At 45.0% G+C, this 14,116-nt stretch overlaps 1 protein-coding gene across 1 annotated transcript in view; it reads right to left on the bottom strand.

Moving 5' to 3' along the window:
• LOC146796670 (uncharacterized) overlaps window positions 1–14,116 on the bottom strand; it is a 440,337-nt gene that overhangs the window by 330,718 nt on the left and 95,503 nt on the right. The gene's annotated exons all lie outside the window — the stretch shown is intronic.

Here is a 14,116-nt window from a genome sequence, read left to right as displayed (position 1 = left end):
TTCTGAAACCAGAATAACAAAAGGCAACTAATCAAAGGCCTGATGCCACTTCAAACTGGTATGGAGAAAATGTTACTTATTTGTTTTGAAGCAGGAAGATCTTGGTTTTTGGTTATATGCTGTTATAGGAAAACATTACTCATCTGAAGTTGTATTTCATGTACAAGTAACTCCCCGTGGATGGGTGTCCCAAAGAATGTTATGTTAGATGTTTGGTATTTACCTGTTAATGTTCGGACTTGGCCAACGGGGGAGTGACAGCCAACAGGAGTGAAGACAAGGAGTTACAAGCACTGCAAAAGAAGTGGACCTGAAAAGAAATCCTGACCAGCAGTAAAGGAGGCACACTGTGACCCAGAAATGCAAACCAGAATCAGCTCGGTCTATGGATCATTTGTGAGGGCAAGAGGTACAAAACAGCACTACAAAGAAAAAAAAGGGGGAACATTGAGGGTCAGAGAACATTTTACATTAAAAAGTAGGGGTTTTTAATTATGCTGGCAAACTACACTAAATTTCCAGATTTTGTGTTACCTATCATTTCTCAAAAATCCTCATTACGCAATTCTGCGTAACTTTTTTGTACGCAGGCGTGCAACTCGCATAAAATGTCTTGAGGTAGCAACGAGATATTACTTCTCACGCTAAATGCCTGTAAAGTGTGCTCTTGCTGAACAACATCTGATACACTGGAAAAAGAACATTTCACTAAAGAAGAAAAGTTCGTGGAAAATTACGCAATTTTGCCCCCCCAAATAATTTCCACTGTAGCAGGATTCCTCCTGTACCACTGGGGAAAAAAAGAAAAGAAAAAAAAAATGTACAGCACCCGAGGTGTCCTTCCTGCATCTAGTAAATGGTATTAGTTGTCAACTCACAAACAAAATGTCTTTCCAAAAGACAGACAGCATTGTGCATGACAAGAACATGTGTGTACATTTGCCGTCTTGGCCACAACGGGGACATTTTGGGCTTGGGATTCCGAACAACTTCTTCAATCTATCTGGGGCCAAGTATAGCATTCAGCCATTAAGAACAAGCATTTACAATGCAACGGTCTCGGCATTGTTAAAGTTAGAGCTATTGGCATCGCTGATGACATTATTTTTGTTTATGTTTTTAAAACATTGAAAGAAACGGCTGAGTTCTGTACGACCTGCAGGCGACGTAGGAGGAAACCTAGGAGGCCTCAGTAGTCTGTCAAACCGTTATTGTAAATCCCACTTACAAACTTCATACAGGGACCCTCTCAGTTTTAGGTAGTCCAAACACGTCATTTAGACTAGAACCAGTATCTAAGAAACATTAGGAAGCAGCGTCAGCAGCCGAGACCTAAAAAGGGCACATTGTTTAGGATTCAGTAATGAAACCAACACACTCGTTATGAGAGATCTGACATAATAGGGTTGTACTAATTTGGTTAAATACACTTTTTTTTTAAAGAAAATAGGATTCAACAAATAAGAAACACCTACGTTCATACGTATTTATAATATGGATAACATTAAACAAGAAATGATCATGATGACTGAGCATTTATAGAAGACTTAAATAATAGCATCCGGAATGAAATAATAGTCTCCTCAATTGACTCAAGGAAGAGGGCTTGAATTTTTTCCCTCGGTGTAAAATGAATGTCAATGCAGGTTGTTTAGGATGTCATGTTAAACGAGCACGTTTAATTTAAGCAATGTATTCGATTAATGAAAACCAATACCCGCAACCTCGTCATATTGCACGTAGATGCCGAAGGCGCTTGATAAGTGATGGCGTTGATGCTGAACTTGCCAAACGTAATCAAACAAGTTGGAATTTTTACAAAACTGAAGACTAAGGGGGGCATCACTTAAAACTATGTGGGGATCTAAGACAGACACGTGGGGTGTGAAACTCAGAAGAGAGGCACAGCGGTGGCGGGGGGGGGGCGAGGAGGAGTAGGTCCAAAGTTAGTGAATTGCTGAAGGAGTAATATACATATGCGGGCTGGGGAGCACAGAGTTGAGGGGGGGGGGGGAGAAATTGAAGGCATAGGCGAATGCCAACAATTTGAATGACTTTCAATATTAAGGTAACACATGCACACGAATCAGAAATTGAGCTTGTGCCCTAGAGAAAACTTAATATGTAGGCATGGCTTAATGGCATAGATCTTTGTCAGCTTATGTTTTATGTTATTAAAACGGTCATTTTTGGGACTTTCGTCGTTCATTTCAAATGGAGAAGCAATCAATCAACTGAGAATGAGTGAGAGACAGGCACAACAAGGGTGGGGATAGGCGACATTGAAGACTGACAGAAAAGACCGGTGTGCTTGGGAGGAAAAACACATGCAGCCTGAGCATGAGACCTACCTGTGCAGTTCTAGTGACCCCAGCCATCCTTACATGCTTTGGTTCCTTAGGCTCAATGTGAGTGGAGATACACGCAAACGCTGCTCCGGCCGGAAACAGCATGCGATCCTTTAACAGAAAGTGTCCCAATGCGGAACTGAAAATTATGCGATAAAATAACAATCGCTGATGGAGCAATTTGGTCAACGCACAAAACCACACAGTGGTGGAACGCTGTCAACGTAAGGATCGTGGATGTTCTAACACGAAGAAGCCATATTTGAGCTGTCATTTTGTTTGAAAATGCATCCCTATATTTTCATGCTTTACCGATTTTGCTCTAGGATGAACGTTTATTTGGATACAATTAGTTTTCATAAATACATATTTTATGCAGATGTGGCAGCAGACTTTTTCTGCAAAACACATTTTTATTACCGGGGTTTAATGGTTTATGTATATACGCACATCTGACATTTTATAGTCATTTTCTGATGTAAAATAAGAGGTTACAAGATCAAAGCTTCTTGCAATACGGACTTTTCTCCAAACAAAAGTTGTCCTGGCTGCGTTGTCCGCCCTCGCTGTTGCTGCTCGCAGCTGGGCGGAAGTGCGTTGGGTTGCAGCGGGTTTTTCGGATGCTGCAACGCTTTGTAGCTCTGCTCGGCTTGTTTTGGAAATGTCCTTTATACTGCATGAACACATTCTATAAACTGCGGAAACCTCATATACGAGTTAGGGCTAACTCATTGGTGTTGATTTTATCTTAAATAATTGTTCTAAAGTGCACACGCGCACAAACCATAGAGAAAGTCTGCGAGTGCATTTACCCTATTGTGAAGCGTAGCTATTCTAACAATAGAGTCTGTCTTAGTTCTTCCAACCAAAGGCCACATTATTTTAACTCGTTTCAGGATGCAAAAAATTGTCCAAAATAATATTGTGCAGTTTCTTTAATTGTAAATGAGTGTCAGCCGTTTTTAAAACTAGTGACTCACAGATATCGCGAACTCACGAGCGATCCGGACGTTCAGCACCGTTACGTTTTAGTAGCAGCAGTGGTCGAGGTGGGGGGCAACCAGAGACCAGAGCAGCAGCCGAACACGGAAGCCGAGAGCAGGGGGGAGAGGACGAGCACACCACTGCCTTTCTCCGAGGTTAATGCCTCATAGAAACGCAGCATCGTTTTGGGATTAGGGGGCGTGTTTTTCTTTCTCAAACACGCCCAGAGAAAGAATCGAAAAAACATGCCCCCGGATCGCAAAAAGACGGGGCTTAGAGAATGTCTGCGAGTGTATTTAACCTATTGTTAAGCGTAGCTATTTTAACAATAGAGTCTGTCTCAGTTCTTCCAACCAAAGGCCACATTATTTTAACTCGTTTCAGGATGCAAAAAAATTGTCCAAAATAATATTGTGCAGTTTCTTTAATTGTAAATGAGTGTCAGCCGTTTTTAAAACTAGTGACTCACAGATTATCGCAAACTCACGAGCGATCCGGACGTTTAGCGCTGTTACGTTTTAGTAGCAGCAGTGGTCGAGGTGGGGGGCAACCAGAGACCAGAGCAGCAGCCGAACACGGGAGCTGAGAGCAGGGGGAGAGGACGAGCACACCACTGCCTTTCTCCGAGGTTAATGCCTCAGAGAAACGCAGCGTCGTTTTGGGATTCGGGGGCGTGTTTCTTTCTCAAACACGCCCAGAGAAAGAATCGAAAAAACACGCCCCCGAATCGCAAAAAGACAGGGCTTGCTTGGAGAGACAAGCCTCTTCTCCAATGGCTGACCATCATTCAAGAGGCCAGCCAATGGAGAAGAGGAGAAAAGAGAGGCGGGTTCAAGCCCCTCTTCTCCAAGTCATTAAATCTCGCGAGCGAGACTGCGCAAGCGCAGCCTTCGCTAGCCGAGACCTAAAAATCATGCTATGAAAATTATATCCCAAATACAAAAAGAGTAATCCCACAAGTGAAGTATTTATACCAGCTATCATCATTATGTATTGGGTGCACCTGCCTATGTCTCCCATTTGAAGTAGTTATCAGTTCGTTCTGTATCATCTTCTGTGTTTTTTAGTTGTGTGCACCAAACACCAAAAGAAGAGTGCAGATTATCTGCAGAGAATAATTTTCTTACAAAATCCGTATTTAAACATAATTCAGATATCCAAAGCTCATTTACGACATGTCTGTCTAAAAGGGAAACTATTAAAAGGACTGCTGGGAGTATCCATAGAGCATAGTCCAGAAAATGATTTGATGCAAAGTGCCCATAAAAAAAAACTACACACACACACACACGTATTTTTGTGATGTTTAGAGTGTGCCATCTGCTAATAATACCATCTAATAAACAGGGTGACAGATTGTTTTGAAGGGAAGCATCAGTGTAAATCACTGGAATCCTATATTGGGAAAAAACTGTATCCTACTAACCCATAGTTACTTCAGAGTCTTCTATCTGACCTTTTTAGGTACCTTATGGCCTTTTGTAGCCCATGACAAATGTCCCATTTCATAATTCCGTAACATAGGAATTAGGGAGTTGTCAAAATGGGGCAAAGACATGGCAAGGCGTCTTTTTTGCAGTACTTGGGAGGCTAGACAGTAGAGCCTAAAATTAGGCAATCCTAATCTGCCTTTCCATTTTGACAATTGTAAAATATTTATATTGGCCTGTGATCTTTTGTAGTTCCGTACAAAGGAATTCACTGCACTTTCCAGCTTAGAACAAAAGTAGAGTCCTGTTTACATGACACTGGTCTCAAATAAAACAAAAATTTCAGAAGAATAGACATTTGAACTAGGGCTATTCTGCCAATCAGACAGGGGACGGGATTTTCATATAGATAATAATTTTCCAATTTTGTCCATGAAGGGTATGTGATTTAGGGAATATGTTTCCACAGATTGATCAGAATATGCCAACTGATATCTTTTAGGTTGTAATTTGCATTTAATCTTGATGGTAGAATAAAGGGAGAAAAGTTGAACAGCAATGATTCCATCTTGTGCTCATTTATTTTGTAAACCCATGAAATTTTATATATTTTTAAATCCTGTAGGGCCATCTCGATATTGTCTCCACTAGGAAGCACAAATAAAGCAATAGGATCTCCATATAGCTTGATTTTAGTGTCCACAAAAAGAGGTGGAGATATGAGAATGAATGCATAGGCTATGGGGGTTCAATAAAATGGTCAAAAAGATAAGAGGAAGAAAAGCCCGGTTTCTCTACTTGGAAACACTGTGCATGTAGGCCAATTATAAATAATTATTTAGAAAATGAGGTTTCCTGGTAGAGCGTAGAGATGGACCATGTAAACTGTAGGAAATTTTATTTTTTCTAATATTTTAAACAAAAATTCAGCACACGAGTATCAAGTCCTCTGCATTAAACAAAAGTATATCGACAGGAATGTTATGTGCATTGGCTAGGTCAATAAATGTAGATAAATTATGGTTATTCACATCCAAGCTTCACCATTTATAAAACTGTTTGTCCATATGAATTATTTTATGTATTATTGTATTCATGAGTTTAGTTACTATTGTTTGTAAAAATAAATTATAGTCTGAATCAAGAAGCGTTATGGGACGATAGAACGCTGGTTCAGTTTCTTTCTACCTCCTTTCTAAGAAATGTATTAAGACTCATTAATGGATGGTGGAATCCTTTCACTCTGTAATATAGTACTGTAAATGATGTGCAAAGGCCGTATTAAATCTTCAACATAAGTTTTATAGAATTCAGCACTAAATCCAACCTCAGATTTAGAACGGAGGAGTTATTTTATTGCTTTACTTATTTCATGCACAAATTTTGTGTCAGCTGAATGATCCGACATCTCAGGGCTCAAAACTGCAAGATCAATTCCCTGCAGAAATAACAATATTTCTACAGGGGATCAAACACAATTTTCAGTTGGTTCCTAATAGTCTTGAATAATAATCTAAAAAAATCTTTTGGAGTTTATTAGGACTCTAGAGAGGTTACTGGTACAAGGATCCCTCCGCTCAGTTACCAGGTTACGTTTTTTCCTTTCTTTAGATGTATAAGCCAGGAAACTGCGCATCAGTTTACGCTCTTCAAAGACCTTGAAATTAACGGTATTATTGCCCACAATATCTTTTCCCAGAAAGAAATCTTTTAAGGCTGTCCTGTTCTCCTGTCAATTTCGACAATGTGGTTTTTTTGCTGATATTTGGAGGGAATAAAGCCGTTCCCTTTGCTTATGGTAAGGAGAAAATTAGAAAATAACACCTCTAGCAGGGGCCTTAAAAGCCTTCCAGGCTGCTGCAATGTCAACAGCATTAAAGTTGTGCATATAAAAACACTGTATTTCCGTTCTCAAAGTGAAATGACTGGTTTCAGCTATCAATAAGGTCTTATCCATTACCTATCTAGTTACAGTTGAAAAACAAGTTTCACATTGGAATGGTCCGATATTGCACCGTAATCTCTCAGAAGGAAAGGTAAGCCATAAGTAATCAATCCTCGAAGCAGACCTGTGTGGTTTCGAAAAAAAAAGAGTATATTCTGCTTTAGGATTCAAACTTCTTCATTACTTGTAATCCTAAATGCTTGTAGATATATTCCCATTGTTTTATGTAGGTAACAGTGGGAATTTGAAGACTCGAAGCTAGGAGATGGTAGAAAGCTGAATTTCTCATCTATTATCATAATACCGGGTAGATTGCACACTCCAAAGTCTGTAGGGGTTTGATAGTGTCGGTTACAAGCCTGCATTAGATACCATATTATATTGGTTTTTATGACCTGTAACCAGCACGATTAACCAAAAACCATCTGTCAATGATGAGGGTCAAATGTCAAAGTTCCTAGGAGTTAGAAAAGCTGACTCCCTATGGGTTGGAGCCGATGAAGAAAAAACACAGTCCTTAAAGGGTACTTAAGTTTATCTCTTTCCTTTACTCTCATGAAGAGATTTTCTTGCAAAATTATTATGGAAGGATTAAACAGTAACAGTCATGTAAAGATAGCGCCCCTCTTTTGCTTATTATTAAAACCATTAGCACATTAACCAACTTTTGTCAATTTCAAATACAATTTTAAAAAAATATACATTTACTGGAAATTCTTCCACACTCGTCAACTGCCATAAAAATATTTTCTATAGGATATTCCATACACTGTATTAAAGAAAGCTTGTATCAAATTTATTTTAGTGCGGAAACATGACATTCAACTTGCATGCAACCATATCCGATTGAGGCTGATCTTAATCTTGATTCTTTTTGCAGTGCTCTTCCCCTCCACCGTCTTCCATAACACTTGCCCATCCTAACCAACCTAAATGATACCTTGGAAGCGCCTAGCTCCTGAAAGCTAAGCCAACCTTTATCTAGCATGTAGCTGGTGCGATCACTTGCACCTGTAGCATCGCAGAGCCGTAACGTGATTCCTTAGCGTTTGAGTAGCTGAAAAGGCCTTGTGCCAGATAATTCTGACAAAATATGAAAGCGCCCGGACTATAGAACTTGCGGTTCTGCCGATTTAATAATCTTTGCGCACGGTTTGCCTTAAGTTTAACCATCTTGTGCGTCACTTTTCACCATTGCCAGGACCTATTTAAGAGACATCGGGAAGCACTGAAAGAAAAGTCATTTTAAGTTGAATTGCCTTTTATAAGACTTTTCCTCAAATTCTAAAATCTTCACTCAAGATGGTACCAGGGGTTGTCCCTTCTTTCGGCAAGGAAAATGGAACCCTAAGGGCCCTGGCAACTGATAAATCGGTTGGAGGTTCTTTCAAAACATGGACTGTGATTAATTTAGAAAATGCTTCAGCCATTTTTTTTTTTTTTTTTTTTTTTTTTTTTTTTAAATCAAACTTCTCCAGCATGCCAACTATGTGTAGATTTGAGCCCTCCTCCCCCTTTCCGAAAGCAATTTTCAAGTTTTTTTTAGCTTAGAGCTGGTATTTTTTTTATTTCCTTCTAGAGTCGAGACACAGATTTATTGTGGGTTGCTTGAATGTCTTCTATAGCAAAGACTATTTCTGCACTTAAATCTTGTAGCACATTATCTATTAGATCCAATTTTAATTCTATACTACCAGCAATCTCCGTTTGCTCTCCTTTTATATCTTGCACTTCTACAATCAAGGGATGAAGCAGTGTCAGCACCTTATTGGGAGACACAGCGGAATCATCTAGCGGTTCACCCCATCTTGCATAATTTGCTCTCTCTTGGAAAAGGAAACCAGCAGTCCCACTTAGACTGAGTGACATTTATTCTTCGATCATAAGCAGGGTGATATTAGACTTAGTAGTTGGATGTGTTTAATTTCCATACACTTGTGGGAGAGCCTTGCATATCCTTACGATCAACCCGGCATTATAACCTCAAAGGGTTGGTATTGAGGAAGTTTAATTCAGAAAATTCTGCAGGGGAAGCAGACATGAGGGAAAGATTTCTTGGTCCGGCAACTTGATTTGCATTATGTATAAGATAATTTTTGGGATTTATATGGAGATCCTGCCTGAGACAGCCCGCTTTTCTTAGTCAAAAGTTTCTTTTCTTTCTTGTTTAATACATATCAGGCCTTTTAAAACAAACAAGTAATGCATTAGTCAATATTTAATAAAGTTGGCTATATTATGCGGACACCATCACTATAAAATCTCTATATTACATTTTTTGATACTGAAATGGTAGCATTAAACACAGATTACAAGCAACCGGAGGTTTTTTTTCATGATGCCTCCTCTTCAATGTAAATCATTTCTAGCTCTGGCGAGGCTAGCATTCAAGTGGCATTTAATTTTTTAATATGCCAAATCGATAAGATGTTGAGTTGGGCAGCTGATTACCTGCTTTTTTGGAAATGACATGCACAACTATGGGTGTGTTTCACAAGGTCTGACGCCATTGACTACGGCTATGTGGACAGATGCCTAGAAGTCCAGCAAACCAAGAGTTGGTAAAGAACAGGGTACCTTTGCTGACATTGTGCCAGTTAGCCTTACAGTAACTGACACCCACAGAAGGAGCACCTTTAGAGAGGTTCCAAGGTGTTAAACAGTTCAGCTTTATTTTGTAAACATTACGCAAGTCTGTAAGACCTGGGGTCTCCAGGCCCTAAGGGGGTAACGTGACAAGCGGCTGGGCACCCAAAGGCCTGTGTGTTAAGCGACCATACAACACACGCATCCTCTGAAGCAGTAAACGCACACAATAATGGACGCCACACAATAAGGTGAATGCAAATTAATCAGATTTTATCTAATCAAAGCAGTACACACGGTAATCTTGGAGGGCAATGTATCTTAACTTGTACACATTAACATTTGCATTACAGCTTCTCATTACCTGTACACTTTAACATGTGCATTACAGCATCTCATTACGGTTACCTCAGCAATCCCTGCAGTATGAACTTCCCTAGTGCTGCGGGCCGGGGCCTGCACTCGTGGCGCTACTGGTGTCTACGAAGAAACAAAGGCACATGAGCATAACTTGCGGTCGTATAATGTTTGCCTAGCACCCTGAGCATAAGCGTTGTGTGTACAGGAAGCGCCTTGCACTTGGGACCTCCACTGGCACATGGAGCGCTTGAGACCACAAACTGAGGTTACCCACTAATTGGACTTAGCACGGTCTGAGCGCTTGTGAATGCAACACATGGGATCAGCGCTCCTTAGACTTAGAACGCATTGCGTACTGGTGAATACACAGGAATGATCAGCGCTACTGAGTCATAGAACGCATTGAGCACTGGCGAATGCAAATGGATGATCAGCGCTACTGAGACATAGAACACATTGAGCACTGGTAAATACAATTGGACGATCAGCGCTACTCCAACATAGAACGCATTGAGCACTGTTGAGTCCTGCGAACGGCAGTCCCCAGGAGAGGGTAATCCCACGGAGGGGAGACTCAGAGTTACGGCGGGAAATCCCACGGAGGGGGGGAAGTCACAGTCTCTGCATGCGGTGTCGTTCCCACTTGGCAGGGGGCGCACCGGGCCTTCCCACGACTCCCGGGGAGCAGGGGGGGGGGGGTCTCAGGCCGCCACATGGCCACGCTACCTCCCAGCCCCCGGGGGTTACCTTGGTCTCTTCGCTCGGTTCCGCTCTGGGCCCTTCTTCCGATGCGCGCAACTGCGCGGGACACTCCCGGACACTCGCTCTTCCTTCTGACGCTGCGACAGCAGTGGCGGGGCCCCGGGCTTCTCCGCAGGCCCCGACTTGGCACTGACACTTCCCTGAGGCCTACGGGCCGCCGCGGTGATCGCGTTGCGGGTCCTCGCACCAGGGGGCCAGCTCCGCGCTCGACAGCAGATCCGCACAGGGGGTCACAGGTCAGGTCTGGCAGCGCAGGAAACACATCGCCAGTACCTGGTCGATCCCCAGCAGTCAGGCAATCAGTCGTTTCATGAAGTTACAATATTCGCTATGGCATGAAGTTTCAGGATGTCGCTTCTGCAGTTTCAATATTCAGTCTTTGTGGCGCAGATGATACTGGCGCCCTTGGGGTTCTGTTCCTTGGGGGGGTAGGGGATGAGTTGGCGACTAGGTCCTTCCTAGTCAGGCTGGGCAGAGGTTCCCTGGGTCCTCCTACTGCTGGGCAAGATCAGTGGGTTTCACAGGATCCCTCACTCACTTAAGAGGCAGCACCTAAAGCCCCGTCACTCTCAGAGGCATAAGTCCCTGGCTAGGCCCTACCGCCTACACTCCGGCATGGATTCTCCAGCTCTGCTTCACCCCAACTGGCCAACTGACTGGAAAAAGTTCCCTCCCTCACTTATGTATCCCTAGGTCAGGTGACCTCTAGCCAAGGCGGCAAAAGTAAAAACCACACCTCCCTTCTAGAAGGTTCCAGCACATTCCAGAAGCTTCCCCATTCTACCTATGGGACAAAAAAAGGCGGGCTGGTGTCGCAACATTGTTGTGGGGTTCCAGCCAGCTCCTGGCAGCTAGGGTGCTACTATGAAAGACTACTCTGCAGTAGCAGGGGTCTGTGGCAGCCATCTTGGGAGAAGGGAGCACCTGCACCTTAACACTGGTTGGCAATGAAAAGGCGCCCGGAGACCTAAGTCCAACATCAAAAATGAGGGTGGAAAAAATGAGGCACGATCAAAAATAGATGGGGAGACTACCCTAGGGCTGACAGGTCCAACACGCGTCCCCCCCAAGCCGAAAGAGGGGAGAGCAACCCAACCTCTAGGGAGTTCTCATCGCTAAGGCGGAAAAACCTGGAGAGACCATCAGCATTGGCGTGGTCAACTCCGGGCCGATGTTCCACCCGAAAGTCCATCCCCTGTAGGGAAATGGACCACCTCAACAACTTGGGGTTTTCGCCTCTCATCTGCATGAGCCAGCGAAGAGGGCGGTGGTCGGTCTGGATAAGGAAGTGAGTTCCAAAGAGGTATGGCCTCAACTTCTTCAGAGCCCAGACCACCGCGAAGGCTTCTCTCTCAATGGTGCTCCATCGCCGTTCCCGAGGGAGGAGTCTCCTGGATATGAAGGCCACTGGTTGATCCGGACCCTCAGCGTTGAGTTGCGAGAGCACCGCACCTATGCCGTGCTCCGAGGCGTCTGTCTGCACAATGAATTCCTTGCTGAAATCCGGTGTTGCTAGTACTGGAGCGGTACACATCGCATGTTTCAGCGTGTCAAAGGCTTCTTGGCATGCAGCTGTCCATATGACCTTGCGAGGTTGCTTCTTCGAGGTCAATTCCGTCAAAGGGGTTACGATGGTACCATATCCCTTGACGAACCGGCGGTAATACCCAGTGAGGCCGAGGAAAGCTCGGACCTCTGTTTGGGTCTTGGGGGTTCCCAAGCCAAGATGGTCTCTATTTTGGCCTGGAGGGGTTGCACCTTACCTCCGCCCACCAGGTGTCCCAGGTACACGACAGATCCCTGTCCAATCTGGCACTTGCTGGCTTTAATTGTTAGGCCAGCACGTTGCAGCGCTTGCAATACCTCCTGGAGGTGTTGCAGATGGTCCTCGCAGGTGCCACTGAAGACAGCTATGTCATCCAGGCAGGCCGCTGAGAAGGACTCCAGGCCAGACAGTACCGGATTCAATAACCGCTGGAATGTGGCCGGAGCATTTTTGAGCCCAAAGGGCATCACTCGGAACTGGTAGTGGCCCTCGGGGGTGGAGAATGCTGTTTTCTCCCTTGCTCCATCGGCCATGGCAATCTGCCAATATCCGGATGTCAGATCAATGGTGCTGAGGTACCGGGCTGCTCCCAGCCGGTCCACCAGCTCGTCTGCACGTGGGATGGGGTGAGCATCTGTCTTCGTGACAGAGTTCAACCCCCGGTAGTCCACACAGAACCGAAGCTCCGGTGTCGTACCCGGTGGGGCCGCTTTCGGCACCAACACCACTGGACTAGCCCACGGGCTGCTGGAAGGTTCTATCACCCCCAGCTCCAGCATCTTTGCCACCTCACGCTGGATGCTATCTTTCACTCGGTCAGAGAGCGGGTAAGACTTGTTCTTTACCGGGGAGCTGTCCCCTGTGTCCACATCATGGGTACACAGATGAGTGATTCCAGGCGTGAGGGAGAACAACGAGGCGAACTGTCCCAGGACATGGCGGTAGTCCCTCTGTTGCTCTGGGGTCAAGGATGGGGAGAGGATTACACCATCCACCGAACCATCCTTCTTTTGTACCGCTAGAAGGTCAGGAAGAGCTTCACTCTCTTCCTCTTCGCTCCCATCCGTCACCATCAGGAGAGCAAGCTCGGATCGCTCATGGTGCGGCTTCAGGGGGTTGACATGGAGCACCCTGAGGGGCTGACGGGGGGTCTTCAAGTCTACTACGTATGAGGTCTGGCCTAGTCGCTCCACAATGTCGTACGGACCAGTCCACCGGTCCTGGAGGGCGCAAAGCTCCCCAGGCTCCATGACCCACACCTTCTGTCCCACGTCCAACTCGACCATCCAAGCGTTGCGGTCATACCATTCCTTCATCACGGTCTGGCTAGCCTCCAGGTTCTCTGAGGCCGCCTTCCACAGCTTGGCCATCTGGCTGCGGAACGCCAGCATGTAGCTGACAAGGTCACGGGGAAGCTTCTGTGAAGTCTTCTCCCACCACTCTTTCACTAAATTGAGGGGACCCCTAACGAGATGGCCGTAGAGCAACTCAAACGGGCTGAACCCGACTCCCTTCTGCAGTACCTCCCGGTAGGAGACTAACAAGCAGGGGAGGAGGATGTCTTATTTACGCCTCAAGCCCTCTGGCAGGCTCCGGATCATACCCTTCAATGTCTTATTGAAGCGCTCTACAAGTCCGTTAGTCTGGGGGTGGTAAGGAGTGGAGAACCGGTAGGTCACCCCACACTCCTTCCACATGGCCTGCATGTAGCCCGACATGAAATTTGTGCCCCTGTCCGACACCACGACCTTGGGGAATCCCACTCGGGTAGAAATCCCCAATAGTGCCCGCGCCACCACCGGTGCAGTGATTGTCCTCAGAGGAATAGCCTCTGGGTACCTTGTGGCGTGGTCCACCAAAACCAGAATGAACCGGTGTCCCGCTGCGGTCGGAGGGTCCAAGGGCCCAACAATATCAATACCGACCCTCTCAAAAGGGGTCCCGACCACGGGGAGCGGTTCCAAAGGGACCTTCAATTTAGTCCCAGTCTTGCCACTTGCCTGACAAGACTTACAGGTCTTGCAAAAGGTGTCTGAGGCAATCCTCATCCTGGGCCAATAAAAATGAGGGACCAACCGTGCAAGGGTTTTGTCCTGGCCCAGGTGTCCGGCTAAGGGAATCTCGTGCGCTAACTCTAGCAGGAAGGCCCGGTAAC

The sequence above is a fragment of the Triturus cristatus genome, chromosome 10 (genome assembly GCF_964204655.1).
Source record: "Triturus cristatus chromosome 10, aTriCri1.1, whole genome shotgun sequence".
NCBI lineage: Eukaryota > Metazoa > Chordata > Amphibia > Caudata > Salamandridae > Triturus > Triturus cristatus.
The sequence above is the reverse complement of the archived record's forward strand: the minus strand, read 5'-3'. Positions and strand labels throughout refer to the sequence as shown.